Source organism: Etheostoma cragini, chromosome 11, assembly GCF_013103735.1.
Source record: "Etheostoma cragini isolate CJK2018 chromosome 11, CSU_Ecrag_1.0, whole genome shotgun sequence".
In the NCBI taxonomy this organism is placed as follows: Eukaryota; Metazoa; Chordata; class Actinopteri; order Perciformes; family Percidae; genus Etheostoma; species Etheostoma cragini.
This window is the reverse complement of record NC_048417.1, coordinates 18,882,945-18,899,128: the sequence shown is the minus strand read 5'-3', so window position 1 is coordinate 18,899,128 and position 16,184 is coordinate 18,882,945. Positions and strand designations below refer to the sequence as shown.

The 16,184-nt window shown below is 40.3% G+C and overlaps 1 long non-coding RNA gene across 1 annotated transcript in view; it reads right to left on the bottom strand.

Moving 5' to 3' along the window:
* Nucleotides 1-3,748: 3,748 nt before the first annotated feature.
* The window catches only part of LOC117952856, a 15,222-nt gene continuing 2,786 nt past the window's right edge, over nucleotides 3,749-16,184 (bottom strand). The window contains exons 2-3 of the long non-coding RNA XR_004658521.1: nucleotides 13,685-13,690; nucleotides 3,749-3,760 (exon numbers count right to left, since the gene is read on the bottom strand). This is a non-coding gene — a long non-coding RNA (uncharacterized LOC117952856). The remainder of the gene's footprint in view (nucleotides 3,761-13,684; nucleotides 13,691-16,184) is intronic.

The window sequence follows — 16,184 nt, the reverse complement described above, 5'->3', positions numbered from 1 at the left end:
CTAGTCTATCCATCTCACTTTTATACAAACCAGCTCTTCCTTCTGGAGGAAGCATCGATTTGCCGTCCACCTGTCCGTTACAACAGAGCCTTGTTCAAGCTACTATATGCTCCTAGATGTGTTATTTTAATTAAATCTATAGTGTAGTTTACTTCTTTGACAGCCCATTCTCTAAGTTATTCGTCTTTCCCACGAAACAAAGTGGTATTCACTCTGTGTAATTGAAAGATTTCCCTGGAAGTGCTCCAGGCTTTAATGTGTCTGGTATTTGCAGCTCAGGGCTGTTTGCTTATTTCTTTTGCACTTCTAATACATTAGCCATCTTGTTGTGAGTTATAGCAGCAATAGATCTTTCAAAAGACCAAACAATTGGCCATTACAGTTATTGTTTTGTTTAATTCTGTGCACTTGCCATATCCGGTTTGTGACTAAAAAAGTAGGAAGATTTGCAGTTCACTTCCTGTTAATGCAAATTACTGTTTTCTATGTAAGATCTTAAAGTTTGTTTATTGTTGTATTCATTTTTTTCATTGTATAGGATAAGTAATGTACTTTATCCATTAGCTTTATTTCTATTGAAACAGTTATAAAAACAACAAAATGCTTACCCTCATCAAACACTTACAAATTCCTACAGCCAATCGCTGTCTGTGTTGTGACCCACTAACCGATTGTGTCAAACAGAAGTATGACAAGATCCTTTCCAGGTAATTATGAGACATTTATACAGTCTCCTATATCTCAGTTAAAACAGTGTCTAACCACTCAGTTATGCACAAGGGAGGGCAACACAGCGCAACCTGATCCCTACTGTAGGTTTACTTAACCAGCGCTATAAGCACAGTGCAATTATACCTGTTTTCATGTGATAATACCATCTGTAACCTTCATACAGGCTCACTGTTTCCTTAGTTCTCTCACCTAAAATTACTACCAGACCATATCGACAAATTCAAGGAAGAAAGGCAATGCTGTTTGTTTAGCCCGTGACCAACTCTCTGTGCGCTGAGCGCAGAGCCACATGAGAAAGGAGTGGGAGCTAATGGAGAAAGGGATCGCCGATGTGAGAGGGCAGCTGTGGGCTGAGTATACATGTGTAACCCATTTCACAGAGCCACACCATGGGAAATATCTACCTTACTCCCAGCTTCTTTTTTCCATAAGATTAATTCAGGGAGAAATAACAACACTGCAGCACTTGTTAATTGGGTCATATTTCAACACTTACAGTAAGCCCTCCATTAATGCTATTAAAAAACACAAGAGTGATATATTTTTTCATATAGCTTGCCAAAGTAGGGCTTTCCCCATGTGCACAAAAAAAGAACCTTGGGGTTGAAAAAGAATGTCTTGGGTCCAAACTCAAGCTCAAGCTTTTACAGACATACCTAAGCCCACATAGAAGTTTGGAAAAGTATTTACATCATAGTGGGAATGTACAATAGAAGGATGAGAGGATCAATTGCTCATTTCCTCTTCCTGTTTCTTTTCCTCAGGTGCGTATGTGTACTGTATGTGTATCTGGTTACGTCTCTGTCTGGGCCCGGGTAGTGGTCATTAACAACGAAGGGCGTTATTGAACAGCTCAAAGGTCATTTCCCTTCCTAATACCAGCGTTTACCTCTTGAGCCTTTAATTTCCACTCCTTAGCCCAGTATACACTCACTGAAACACTTACGCAAAGAAAACAGACTGTATGAGAATGCAACCATTTTCTGTTCACCTTAGAGAATGGACTCATACTGTAAATACATTAAACATCAGTGCATTACAAATAATGAGCCAATCATGATAAATACGTGCATGTTTTCACACACTCTTAAAATCTCTCAAAAAAACACACACACACACACACACACACACACATATATATATATATATATATATATATATATATATATATATATATATATATATATATATATATATATATATATGTACACACTTTTTATGGTGATCATGATGGTGTTTTCTTGGAACAAAGTTCTGCATATGATTGATTGGACACCAGCGATCCAATCAGCAATGGGAATACTTCAAAGTCATTATTGCCAGTAGTAAGTTATATTTATAATCTTTAAGATTTAAGTTAAGCAAACCCACATTTTTACACTATTTATGGCTGGCCTTTATACAGCTATAGCCATTATTACAGTTTGCATTTTCAGTTGCGGCGTTAGCCATTCATGCAGTGGATTTAAATGGCATGCACATGCACAACGGATTCACAGGAAACAACCTAGCACATACTGGATGGAATTCAGAGGACAAGAGCCTACTCTTCCATTATATTTATACATGTGTTCAAACAATGATTAAAACACTGTCCTACAATGTTGCTAGTGTACTGTACTTGTTATGCTGGTGCTAAGTTTGAGGTTCTGGAATCCAGGGGTCAGCCCCATATGAAGCCTCCTTGCACAAACAACAGGCCTAAACTCCCATTACCCATGCAAATCCAATCTGTGAGTGTAGATTGTCTAGAAAAGAGAAAGAAGCTGGAAGTCTTAACCAAGATCCAGTTCACCCCTCACCCTATCTTGGCCTCTCTTTCTCTCTCGCTCCCCTCCTTTCTGTCACCCAGCAGTTCCTACATTGCGAGCGTCTCTTTGCATGTCTCCCCTAACTGAAGCCTGGTTTAACCAATGACATTGTTCTGGCTCCTTAACTAATTTCTCTCCCTGCCACAGTCATACAATGCCCCTGTACCAACAACTGTGTTACGGCTGCTCAACTGTACAGCCCCGGCAATAACAGCACAGATTGAGACCATGCTACAGGAATTAAGCACACACACACAAACGAGTGCCACATGCATCCACACAAGATGCACACATATACACACACAAAGAAAATCACACTCTCACTGCTTAGTGAATTGTCGGATTTGCATCTCATTTCAACAGTGTGTGTGTGCATTAGTTTTAGTGTGTGTGATTTTTTTTATAGCCCTTTGAATACCTTGGTGGCACACAAAGGCCTTCTCTCTCTCTCTCTCTCTCTCTCTCTCTCTCTCTCTCTCTCTCTCTCTCTCTCTCTCTCTCTCTCTCTCTCACTCTGGAAAAGCCTGTACCATTGCAATAGGGAACAGATTTAGATGCGCAGTGACAGCTTAATAAACTGGATGTCTTTGAATGCCTCAATTTGCAGGGGGAGTTGTCTGGGTGGCTCGGGGAGCTGCTCAAGATGCATCAATAGGAGGAGGATCTTTCTCTGGTGGTGCTCAGGCCTGCACAAAGCCCACAGTTGCTGACCTACAAAATGGTGGTCAAGATGGGGCTTTATGTTTAAGGGCTGAAAGGGAGGAGAGGTCTGATTAGTAGGTTAGGGAGAGTTCAGTGGCTCTGTAAGGCTCTGTAAGACCTGTCGACTGGGACTTGAATAGACCTGGTGGCATGGTAAACAGGCTGAATAGGAATCCACGGCGAGGGGGGTGGAGCAACATCTCTAGGTAGGAGGGGAAATGTTTGTCTGGGTTCACGGGACCCTCACAAGAGCTGTGTAGAGGGCACTGGCCCTAAGTGTAGCACTCATTAAGGCTGGCGCGCTGTGAAAATGGGGCTCCATTGGTGTTAAACCAATCCCACTTCACAGCTAACCTCCCATTTATTCATCATCAAAGCAGGGGAAGAACTCATGATCATAAGAGCCTTGAAGCAAACTTAGAAAAGTTGTGAATCATTTTTTATTACAGTAACAAGGAGCATATCAAATTGGAACAGCTTGTCTCTATATTTTAGATCTACCCTTTGAATACTTACTGTGCTAACCAAGTATGGCCAAAAGAGAAAGAGAAAACCTACCATCAAAATTAGGGGGACACCTATTAAAACTGGACTGTGTATGGTCAAATTGTTAGGGATAGTCCAACCTGATCTCACAGAATTCCGTGAATTGAACACGGCCCCTCAACTCAAAATCTATGAAACTTTCACAGGATTGCAAAAAATTTTGTGATAGCCCCACGTTAGACTTCCATGAACTGAACACAGCGCCTCAAGTTAAAGAAAAGGTTGTGGGTGGGCTTACGGTTTGGTGACACGTGGGAAGAACGGTACGGATGGATTTAGGAAAATAAGAAAGCAACTTTAGGAAACATTATACCCGGGACACAAACCCCGGTCTCCCAGGTGGAACTCCTGTGTTTGACCCATCCACCATCCCAACCAACATAATTACACAGATTTTTGGGCTTTCATGCTACTCGCTACCATAGTCGCTCCTAATGCTAAGTCCTCTTCTCATTGACTTTACATTGGCATTGTTTTCCATGGTGGCCACACACATTTTTTTACAAATTCCGTGCCACCACCACGTACTACGGTGTTAACAGTTTTTGACCATTTCACAGAATTCTGTGAAGCCAGGCTGGATAGTCAGTCAGTAGCGTTCACAATGTGAATTCCTAGATATGCAATTTTGTGTAGCGGTCCCAGTTTTGTTTTTAACATGTACGGAAGTAGCATATCATAGGATAATTGAGTCAAATAATTGAGGACTGCTTGATTTTGTTAATTTATCAATATACTATAGCATGTACAACAATATACATGCTATTTTCAACTATTGGTTGTAGTGAATTACCCCATTTTATTACAACAGAAATTACAGTTATTGTGTAATTAATGTTACTTTGTTAAACAGACCAGATCTAGGATATATCAAATGGATATTGCTAATTTCTTATGCGCTCTGAGAAGGGGCGTCAGACTGGGGTTGAAAGGGGAGTACCCAGGGTCCCCATGTGAGGAGGGCCCAAAAATATGCTATAATGAGGTCCATTGAGAATGTAATTTTTATATATATATAAACCAAACAGGACGTTTATTGGGCTTGCCCGTTTGCTGCAATGTAGCAGAAAAAAACATTTGTTTGGTGCAAATCCATTGCCAAATTCATCAGAACTGTAAACATCTCTGGTTTTGTTTTTGTCTTTGTCCAACTAAATTGGTTTGGGACTCTTTAGCGTCCCAACTGAGTCAAATTCAATGTAGTATTTTCTCCTCTTTCATTACATTCAAAATAGGACCCATCCCAGGAGGAGAGGAGGAGGGTAGAGGGACTGAGGGAGTGAGAGGGAAAGACAGCTATTCCAACTATTGTACCCAGTCACATAGGTAAGTGCCAATCTTTCTATCCATCTTTCTCTCTGTCTGCCAAGCATTTTGATACTGGGAAGGTCACATTTGTTGTAACGCGTCTTTATTGGGATAATTATAAGCAGCAGACATGAGGTTGTTCTCTCAAAAGTTGACCTATTTAGTTGCTTTCTTCGCTGTTTTAACCCAAACTGATTTTTTTTTTTTTTTGAAAGTGATCATTCGCTACAGTCTAACCAGCAATACTGTTTCTCATCCATGCAGCTCTGTATCTTCTCTAAATGTTTTACCAAGAGAACCATCCATCCTCTTTCCCCATCCCACGGCCATTCATGGAGTTCAGCACCAGTCCCCCCAGCTCAATCAGAGTAAATTAGGTGAGTTGGAATGGGGATTGCTCAGTACCTTCGGCTGTGCTCCGGTGTTCTGCTATTATGTTAATGCTAAGCAGTGGCCCTGTATGGGTAGCCCCGGGGCAGAGCAAGTGGACCACTCCCCATTCAGGCGCTTAACCCCAATCTAATCCTCCATTAGTGCCACAATACTATAGCTCTCAGTTTGAATGCTAACTGGCTGCGTTTTTTTGGAGACAGGCCATAAGCACGCAGAGATGTCTGTTAGTAATCCCTTCACTTAGTCTCAACATGTCTTTATTTGAATTGGTTTCTATGAGATGAGAATAAACAACAGAATGGTAACCATTTGCATTTTACTTCTATGCAAATGACGACATATTTAACCAAGAAACCTTAGAAGAAAGAAGAGTCATTAGTCACATCATCATTGTTGCCAAGAGCGTAAGATAATTATTTGTATGTATTTGATTTTAATAGAGCATCTTTAATACCAATAACTAACCAACCATCAAACTTTCAATGAAAGCCCTCCTTAATAAAATTAAGGAGGGCTAGCGTTTGCTAGCTCTATAAAAAACGTTTTTTTTATTTATGTCAGGAGATGGGGTTAATTGCCAAATGTAATTTACCTCAATGACTTTGGGCCTCTATTACAGTAACGGTACTTTGTTAGTTAATAAACGTTAAAGTTCAGCCAGCAATATTTCTGTTGAGATGCCGTACATTCATTTGGAGATGAAACACTGTTAGTATGAAATATTTTTTGTGATGATGTAAAAGAGACAGACAGGGAGGAGTGGTATTGGTGAGTAGGGCTGTAACGATTACCGGTATAACGGTAAACTATATATCCCTATTATCACAGTGTGGAAAGCGTGTGTTTAATCCTTTACAGCTTCATCCGAGTCTCCTGAACGTAGGCTATAATGTGCATTTCTTGAAGCATGTGCAAATGTTGGTTATTATAAGAATGTTGAAGGACAGCTGATTGAAGATCATCCTGTTTTCAGAACGTGCAAGAAATAAATTGCTGCTAAATGCATTGAACAAACTTTTAAAAATACTGCGATAACACCCAAAAACTTGATAATTTTGGTCACTATAACGGTGAGGTTACATTTTCATACCGTTTCATCCCCATTGGTGAGCATGTTGCGTTACAGCCCCTGTAGCTTAACCGTTAGTCATCCAGATTTCCAGTATGTGTCGGACCAGCCCCGTTTGGTCATGTTACTGATGTAGCAGCTATCTTGGACCAAGCGGGGGCTCGACTTGAGCTATATGCTGCTGCTGGACAGAGCCAAAACCTATTTGTAGAACAGTGGTCTATTTTAACGACATTTCGTTTCCAGGATTGTTCAGTTGCCACCGGAAATTCCACCGGATGTCCCTCATTTTAAGCCAGATGCCCATTACATTCTGCTTTTTTTGAGTTGACATTTTAAACTCCGGTTGATTTATGAGGACTACGGTCAACTGCTCCTCAGATCTCTGCAGCCGAGACAGCTAGCTATAGCTTATTTTTCTCCTGTCCTGGAATGCTGTGTGGACTAGCCAGACCTTCCTCCGCAGCACTGTGGAGGAAGGTCTGACAATGCGAGACTAGGAAACCAGTACCAAGTTGCTCTTGGGAGGGAATTGTTGAATCTCTATAAGTTAGTGAATCTGAGATACCTTCTCCTGTGATTTACCAACAAATTGAAAACATTTGTGTGCACATTTAGTTTTTGTTATTGTATGGAAAAAATGCTCACTCAAAAGGTGAAACAACCCAGTTATGATGGGTTATAGGGGGACTTGCCATGCATGTAGGACACTTACTTTGTTTACAGTTTCCTTGTATATTTCCTTCCTCCAATATTGGCTTGATTTTTCTCATACAAATTGGAGTCAATTGGGGAAAAAAGTAAAATAAAATCCTTTATAGAGTGTAAAAATACCTATTTCCGTTGGCTAGGTGTGTGTGTGTGTGTGTGAGTGTGTGAGTGTGTGTGTGTGTGGGGGGGGGGGGGGGGGGGGGGGGGGGGGGGGTAGTGTGCTGGTCTGTGAGTTTGGTGAGAATAAAGCTGTCTGTTCTTCATTGTGGGTGCAATGCATCTCTGTCTAGTCGTTGTTAGAGGGAGGCAGGGAGCATGGTTAGCTTCTCGCTTTTTACTGGAACAACTGAATCAGTCAAAACACTTCAGTGTCATAGTGCTGTGTGAAAAAAATAACTAAGCGATCTGATCCCTTCAATACAGAACATCCATTATTCAAGTGAAATCTTACCCGGGCTGTCTGTGTATTAGCATTGTCATGAATCTAACATCTCAGCCAGTATGGACATCTCCTAATGACTCTGTCTGGGTCTGTTTTCCCATAATGTCCCTGGATGCTACCTAACACTGTGACAACACCAGTCTGGAAACCTAGCTTTTTCTACAGAGCGAGACGGAGTGGAAACCATTATTAAATTCCAACAGAGATTCTCCTTCTGAGCCAGACTTAGCTCATTAAATTAAAATGGCGAGGACCTTGTTTTCTGCAACAACAGAAGAGCCCCCTAATTGTCTTTTTGATATAAGTAGTTCTCGACTCCAAAATAAATCAATCCAACTTTTTAAATAAGCCACGGGTGCTGAGAAACACTGATTCTCAACACAGTGTGTGAACTGGCACCCACGTAGAAGAGTAAATTGATTGTTGATGTTCAGATTTAAAAAAGAAGCTTAGTGTCTTCTGCTGACTTTGCCCACTGGTAATGTGAAAGGTTCTCACCACAGTGAGTCTAATGTTCTCACTATATGATAAACCTTTGATAATGAAAGAAGAAGGGTAAACAAGATTACTTGAAATTACACCAGTGGAATATGTAAATCTGATCAAGCCTGTTTAAAGCATTATAAATGGCCTTCCTCATTTGTTTTGGACGAACAAGAGTTCACTGTGGTTAAGCTGAACCCGCTAGCCCACATCTCTTGTGACAGAGCGCTCCTGTGTGTGTGTGTGTGTGTGTGTGTGTGTGTGTGTGTGTGTGTGTGTGTGTGTGTGTTTGCGTGCAAACAGGATTTATCTAGCATGTCGTACACAAGGCGGTGGTGACTGGCAATTTGGATGACCACAGTGGGAAACTAAGCCTCACAATATAGAGTAAACGGACAGACAGACAGACAGACAAACACACACACACACACACACACTCACACACACACACACACACACACACACAAGACAGTAAGAGAAATATGCTAGACAATCCTATTTGCTTTGAGCTTGGACATGGTATCTGAGATCCACATAAACAAACTGCTAAAAATACTAAGCCAAGGCCTTTATATTCTGACATACACACATGGTAACATATATGTGTACAGCCATATACACTATGCTAGGTCTTATTCAACTGCTCTAAACCATTGTGATTATATTGTGACCATAAAGCATTCTGAAGAGTTAATGTGAGTACATTAAGGGAGACAATGTTTAAGTATTACTATTGTTATTATGAAACATTATAAGGCCAAAAAGTAACACCTTTTCTCTCACCTTTATGTTTAGCTGGACAGCAAACAACAATCTGTGGGCAAATTAATGAGTTCCTACTGACAATCTTTTTATTTTAGATAAAGTTTGCCCACCATGTTCAACTCAGCTGAAACTCAAGTCATTTTTTAATTTTAAGAATCTACTCAAAACTCACTGATGGATGGAGACAAAGTATTTTATTCTACACCCTTACTTCTTTATATCTCTAATTCTGGCTGTGTTTATGAGAGCAGCTCAAATCAACAGTCATCAATTACCACTTCATCTTACCACTCCTCTCTCCCTGTCTCGCCCTTCACTCAACTATCTCACACTCACACACACACACACACACACACACACACACACATACACTTATAGAGGGTTATGGCCAACGCAAGCAGAAACACACCTCTCCACAAGGACAAAGTTGTTTTCCACCCTTTCCTTCTCCAGTCAGCAGCAAAAAAAATTAAAATTCTCTCACGTCAAGCTGCACTTGAGGAACATGTGAAAAGAGAGGGTGTATTTATAGAGGATGCTTTGACATGAAACCTTTTCTTTCAGCTCATTCCTAGTTGCTATACATAGGTAGGCCTAACACTATACTCCATTGTCTTTAAATCTAATTCCCTCTCAGATGATCTATCTATCTATCTATCTATCTATCTATCTATCTATCTATCTATCTAGTTTATATAACAGTCAGAGGGGCAACACAATGTGGATAAAAATGCCATGTAAATCAATTCACCATTGGAATTTGCATGGACTTAAATATATATACACATTGTTTTCAAGATATTTCAGTTCAAACTAAAGTGGTGGACTGACTGACCAACTGGATGATGCCATCCATAGAGCCACTGCTAACATGGCTTCCTTGGGATATTTAAGAAACGTTTCTTTTCTGTCAAGCCTCTTGGTGGGTGTGTTGCTATGTTTGATTGAGAGCAAAGACGATAGGCTGAGCCCTGTTAGATGCACAGAGACAAAGTAAACGAGTTTGCACTGGTAACTGTGACTTGCAATTTAATTTCAGTTGGACTTTAAACTAACTAAAAATATTATAACAGTTAATGTTAAAGAGAAACTATGCAATGGTTTAGCTTAAATTTACCTTAACTGAACAGTTTCAGAGACATTGGAATGGTTTGACTTTTTTCGAGTATAATGGTGGTTGTCTGGCTTCCCCCTAGCGCCTGCGGGAGGAAAAACACCCTTGCAACTTTCGGCCGTCGAGTTGCGGGACTCAGCATCAGGAAGTATTGCGTGATATCAGGTCTCGCAATGTTACTAATTGCTCCACGGCACTGTACACATACACCCATTCAGGAACCGGCTAACAAGGTAGCGTTGGAGGCTTTTTTGGAGTTTTTCACACTATGGTCATGGCTGAGCATATTTGGAGAAACAGAGAAAGAGGAAACGGTGGACTGACCTAGCAAGGAGTTAGACAAAAGGAAACATACGAGCTGCCAAATATCTATTCCGAAGCTGTAGGGGGAGCTCTATAGAGAAACCTGCAAGCACAGAGCGAGAAAACAGCAAAGAAATGGCCCAAACTGCATAGCGCCCATTTAAAACCACTGCTACAACAAAGTCAGAGTAGGTCAGAGGCTTTTGGGGCCATATTTCTATAACAGCACATAACGTAGGCTTAAGCTGGTGAAGTGGTATTTCTGTTAGGAGCACAAGATTTTGCCCTTTGTACTTGCGTGTTTTGCGGAACCCTGAAGAGTGTAGCTTGGTGGACCATTTGAAGGAATTATACATGTGTTTTTTCCATGTGTTTTTTTTCAGGTGAGTACAGTTTATTTTTTACACTGCAGCCCCTTCTGGAATTTTAAAATAATGCATGACTCACGTTGTAAAAAAAAAAAACTGAAACTGTATTCAATCTAATGATAACCATTCTGGATAGATGAGACTGTAGAGCTAAATGCTGGCTTGTGTTCAGAGATGTGAATGGAATGTAGTTGCATCTAAAAAAGATTTACGCAGGAAACACAACTGTTGGTTGCAATTTGCATTCATTGTTCAGTCTTCAAAGTGAGTCATGTCTGCTGTGCCCTTGCCTGGCTCCTTACAGCCTTTATGGAGATGGAGACACAGAGAACCAAAGAAAACATTTCTCTTTCTCTATTTTTCACCCTCCATTTATTCCTCCCCTATATCATTGTTACAAAGGATGGGACCATTACAAATGTCACGTTGACAGCTGGGAACCATCCATCACTCTATTAGAGCTCTGGTTTGCTGGATTTGCAGCCACCAAATTTACAGCCCTGCTAATGTGTGGGTGGGCTTAACACGGAGTACAATTGATCCAACTCATTGGTAGCAAAGACCACAAACCTACAAATTTGCTCATGTTTGAAATTTTATTTTAACAAAGCTATTACTGTACATCTAGGATAAAAGAGAGGAACATCTATGGAAAAGCTATTCTTTTCGAAAAAAAGCAGTTTATCCTTATTATCCACCACTTTATTTGGAAACCAAACCAAAACTAAGTGCAACTGTAATTTGGTCGTAATTTCTAATTATTCATAAATGTGCAAATGGCATTGCATCAGGGGCAAGAGCCCATTCAGGCAGTTTGTGTGTAGCACAATGTCACATCAATGCTACAAAATTAAGAAACACAATATCATGGGACATATTTGTAAAATCTGTCTTGCACGCAACTTAAAACACAAGTCAAATATTGGTTCATTACAGTCAATACAAATTATCTGGCAGGCATTTCTTTGTTTAAACAACAACTATAGGCAAGGCAAGTCAGCTTTATTTGTAGAGCACATTTCAGTAACAAGGCAAATCAAAGTGTTTTACATAAAACATTAAAGAGCAGTTAAAAACGACTAAGAAATAAAAAACAGATAAAATACAAATAGAAAAGTTGCATTGCAGTCTAAGAACTTAAACATTAGAGCAGTTAAAAACAACTAAAATATAGAAGCAGATAATATTAACATATGTAATTTCAGTGTGTAGCAGCCAATCAGAAATGTATTTGGCCCTAATCCGTTTTGTGATTTATAAACTAGCTAAAACTTAACAATTCTATGAGGCACAGTAAGCCAGTGTACAGACTTCAGAACTAGAGTGATGTGATCTGAATCCGCTTCAGCTGTCTGATTGATTTTATTGATTATTACCTATAGTATATCTATAGGGTAATTGATTATTACCTCGATTTATTGATCAAACTCAATTCCTAGCACTCCACTCCTCTCATATGAGAGGTAAGAGAGATTGGTACTTGAGGTCACAATGGTCTGATTAAAACCAGACGATGAAAGATAGCGCACTGATGAAAGCTAAATGGCCCTGGGTGATAGAATGAGCAAAAACAAACAGTGAGGGATGGACAACTAACTGAGTGCTAATGAAACTCTCCGCGCTCATGGTCATTAGGAAAAGGAACAGTTGAGGTTGGCAAGAAAAAAACATCTCAATATGGATAATTCATGATTCATAAACTATCACAAATTTGCACAAATCTACATATGTCCACACATGCAGTACATACCTCCCAGTAGAGATGTTTGGTTGTTGTTGTTTACCTTGTTTGGGAAGTGTTGAGCTTTATCCAGCTCAATTTTTTTAGTTGTGTTCGTGTTACAAACTAGCCACTCTAAGATTCTAATCCTGACAAAACTTTCAGTACTCTGACTGACAAAGAACATGATGAGGAGTTCCCCAGATCCTAAAAATCTCCACAGTCTCAATTTTCAACCCTGACAGAGAAAAATGCTTTATTAAAAATTCAAATCTGGGCATGTGTTTCTTGTCTAGCTGAAAAAGAATTCATACATTCATTCCTTCAAATATCTTGGGAGACACTGCATTAATTCTAACTGACCTTGAATGATATGTAGTTGCCGTGGCTCATGTGACTGTCATGCATTATACATTCTAGCCTTTCCTCACCCAGAAAACAACCATATGGGTTGATTATGCAAGAAACTTATAATGACCACTATTTAATTTCTTGCTAGGCGGCGACCACTTGTTGGTGTAGTAATAATTGCAATAAAAAAAGGATGAAGTGATGTGAGAAACAGACCGCCAAATTTGATGTGAAAAGGCCGGTTGGGGTGGTGGATGGGTCGAACAAACACAGGACGTTAAGTCCTCATTGTTAGTAGTTTTACTTGACTTATTATAGGCCAATCCCTGATGTTTCACAAACCCTAAGTATTTTTGTTGCCTAAACTGAACTTGTTTGTACAAGTGTGTACTACGTTTAAAACTGTGCCACTGTACAGCAATAAATGGAACGGCCATTTTGGGAGTCTTCTGAAATTGACCCATAACATTGTTTAGGTATGGGGATGTGTTGGTTCATTGAGATTGTACAGCCCTCTCAGACAAAACCTGGGAGTTTGAATTTTATAAATAAAACTGACTTGACTTTGGTTGATCAAGGTGGATTCTGTCCATATTAGGGAACAGGGCCCCAGCTGCTTTACTCTGGCAAGAATACTTGAGCAGTCGTGTGAGTTTGGGCCTCTGCTACCTCACCTTCCACTCTTTGTACATGTTTACATGGGACAAGAGTTGAGTTAAGTCTACATTGTGTTTTTAATGGATGTTGGACCCTGAGCTTGGTCACCAATTACATCTGTGATTTCCGTTGACAGGATCTAAAGAAACAGCACACCCCACTTTGTCGATGATGTAGGATGTTGATTGTGAACTCTACGGGATCTCCACAGCACACTGAAGTGGTTTGTAGCCATTTTTGACCTAGGTGAGATGAGGATCAGCTTCCCTGTCTTAGACTATGACACTCTTCCAGAAAATGGGCGATTATCTCGTAATATGGGGCAAAAATGAAGGCAAAGCATTCAATGTATCACTTGATGCAGTCCAATTATAGATATAGCCATTTGCATTATGCAGTGAGTAGAAGAAAATGATCACATGTGAAAGAAGCCAAAAGAAGAATTTTTAGGGTATCTTGGCTCACCCTCAGGTAAAGTTCAGATATCTGGAAAGAGCTTAGAGTACAACCGGTGCTTCTTCATGGTTAATGTCAGTTTGTTCAGGCATCTGATCAGGAGACCTCCTGCACGTCCTCCTAAGTGAGTAAAGCTTGAAGAGTGCAGAGGTGTGCATATGTGTGTCTTATTCAGACTGCCAATGCTCTGGTAATAAGGGTTTAACAGCTACCTTATAAAATAAATGAAATATGCAGAAGGATGGGCCATTTCTTCATCTTATAATGTGTCTGCCACACCCAACTTCTTCTCTTTTTTTAATCAATCCCCATTTATCGTATCCTTCATTCACTTCATTGTTCTTTCTTACATGCCTCTGTCCTTTTTTATTGAGCTTCAGTAACAGGGTCATGGCAAAACATTTTAGATTTTATATGCAGCTTTTGGGAATTTAATATTCAATCTGCATGCACTATTCTTTTTCTTGGAATGAAGTTATGTGTTTTTAAAACTTTTTTCTAATAAGTTGTTTCTATTTGAGGTTGGCTGCCTCTGATGAAGATCCTATTTTACCCACTTTTCATCAATGCAAATGCAGTGTTCTCAGTCTTAACCACACCTGCTTTCTACTGTATGTCATTTGGCTCAGCTGGCAAAGACAGGGTCACTTCAGGGTCTTGTTTCCAGGGATGTGATCTTTCACTACAGACAAGAATCACTAAGCTTTCCTCGGGAGGCCGAGACAACACAGAGGAAAGGGCATGGGGAGATGGGAAGGTAATGAGTCTATTAATTAAAAGGTTGCAGTCCCGGCCACACAAGAAAACACCGTCCCTAAGGTTTACAGATGCAATGCAGGTGACCGCTTGAACTCCTGCTCTCCTCTCCTCATTAAGTATTTGATTGGTGAGGTAAACCTAAACCTAACCTTAGATGAGGGGCATGCATTAAATTAAATAGATAAATAGAAGACTATGTGCAAATAAATAAAACACACATTCACACTAGAGGCAGGTGTTGTATCTAATCCGGTTCACAGCTCCCCTCTGGAGGAGGAAATTAAACAGCAGCAGCAGCTATATTATAATGCTGGACTGCACATGAGCCTTATTAGTCTTTTGATCTCAGTGTAGAAACCAGCGGTGTCCACCCACTCTCTCTCACACACACACACACACACACACACACACACACACAACATATTCTCTAAAGATTTGGTAGAGGTGATCTGTCATTTCCAGTTATTCTCTCCTTGTTAAGTGCCTGATCATTGAGCTTTGATTTATCTGCCATTGATGCAAAGTGTGTGTTTGTGTGTGTGTGCTTATTCTTCAGGTAATAAAGGAATAGACAGCCAGGCTCTGTAGTCATTGATTAGGCTCAAACCGACCTGACCCTCTTATATCTATCATCCGGCAAATCAGCAAGGTGGCTCCACTGATGTCACACACACACACACACACACACACACACACACACACACAAAGTAAAACACACTCCATCGATCAGTGTGACATACACCAAAGATGACAGATACACTGACAGTAATCAGCGCTGAATGTGAAGAAAGACTTTCTGGAGAGCAAACCAATTTATTACTGGCTTTGACTGAATGATAGACAGATGGACACGCTGATGCATGAAGACAGGTGAAAAGATGAAAGGATAGTTTGGGGTAAGAAAAAGATCAGAGGAGCCAAATGGAGAAACGTATGACAAACTGTCAAAGCCAAGACAGAAAGGAGGAAGAAAATGATGCAAGTTAGAGGTCAGACAGGAGCATTTCCCCCTATTGGTGGCCTCTATCTGAGGTATAGGGTTACACACACACACACACAACGTCCACAAGGAGACTGAGATTGGATTATTGATCGCATTGAGACAGACGGCTCTCAAAGGACAGCAGAGGTATCTTTATAGAGCGACTAGCCTGGTGATAGTCTCTGCTAACAGGAAAACAATAGGTGACCTTAACTTACGAATGACCAAATCACCTCAGTGACTGTCAAACAAGAAAAAAGGTTCAATGGATGTCACATATACTTCTTTTATTAAATTGGTCCTTGCTTGTTGGATGCCAAGCAGTAACACCGCAACTTTTATTTTGTAAGTAAGAAGACAGTTAGGATACCTCTCCCCTAATGTTATATTACTGCTAAAATCAATAATAATATTGATTACTTTAACACTTGTGTTGTGTTGTGGGGGGTGTGCGGTGAGGACCCAAACGCAGAGAGACGGAGGCAGGCGGGAGCAGGTACACAATGCTTTAA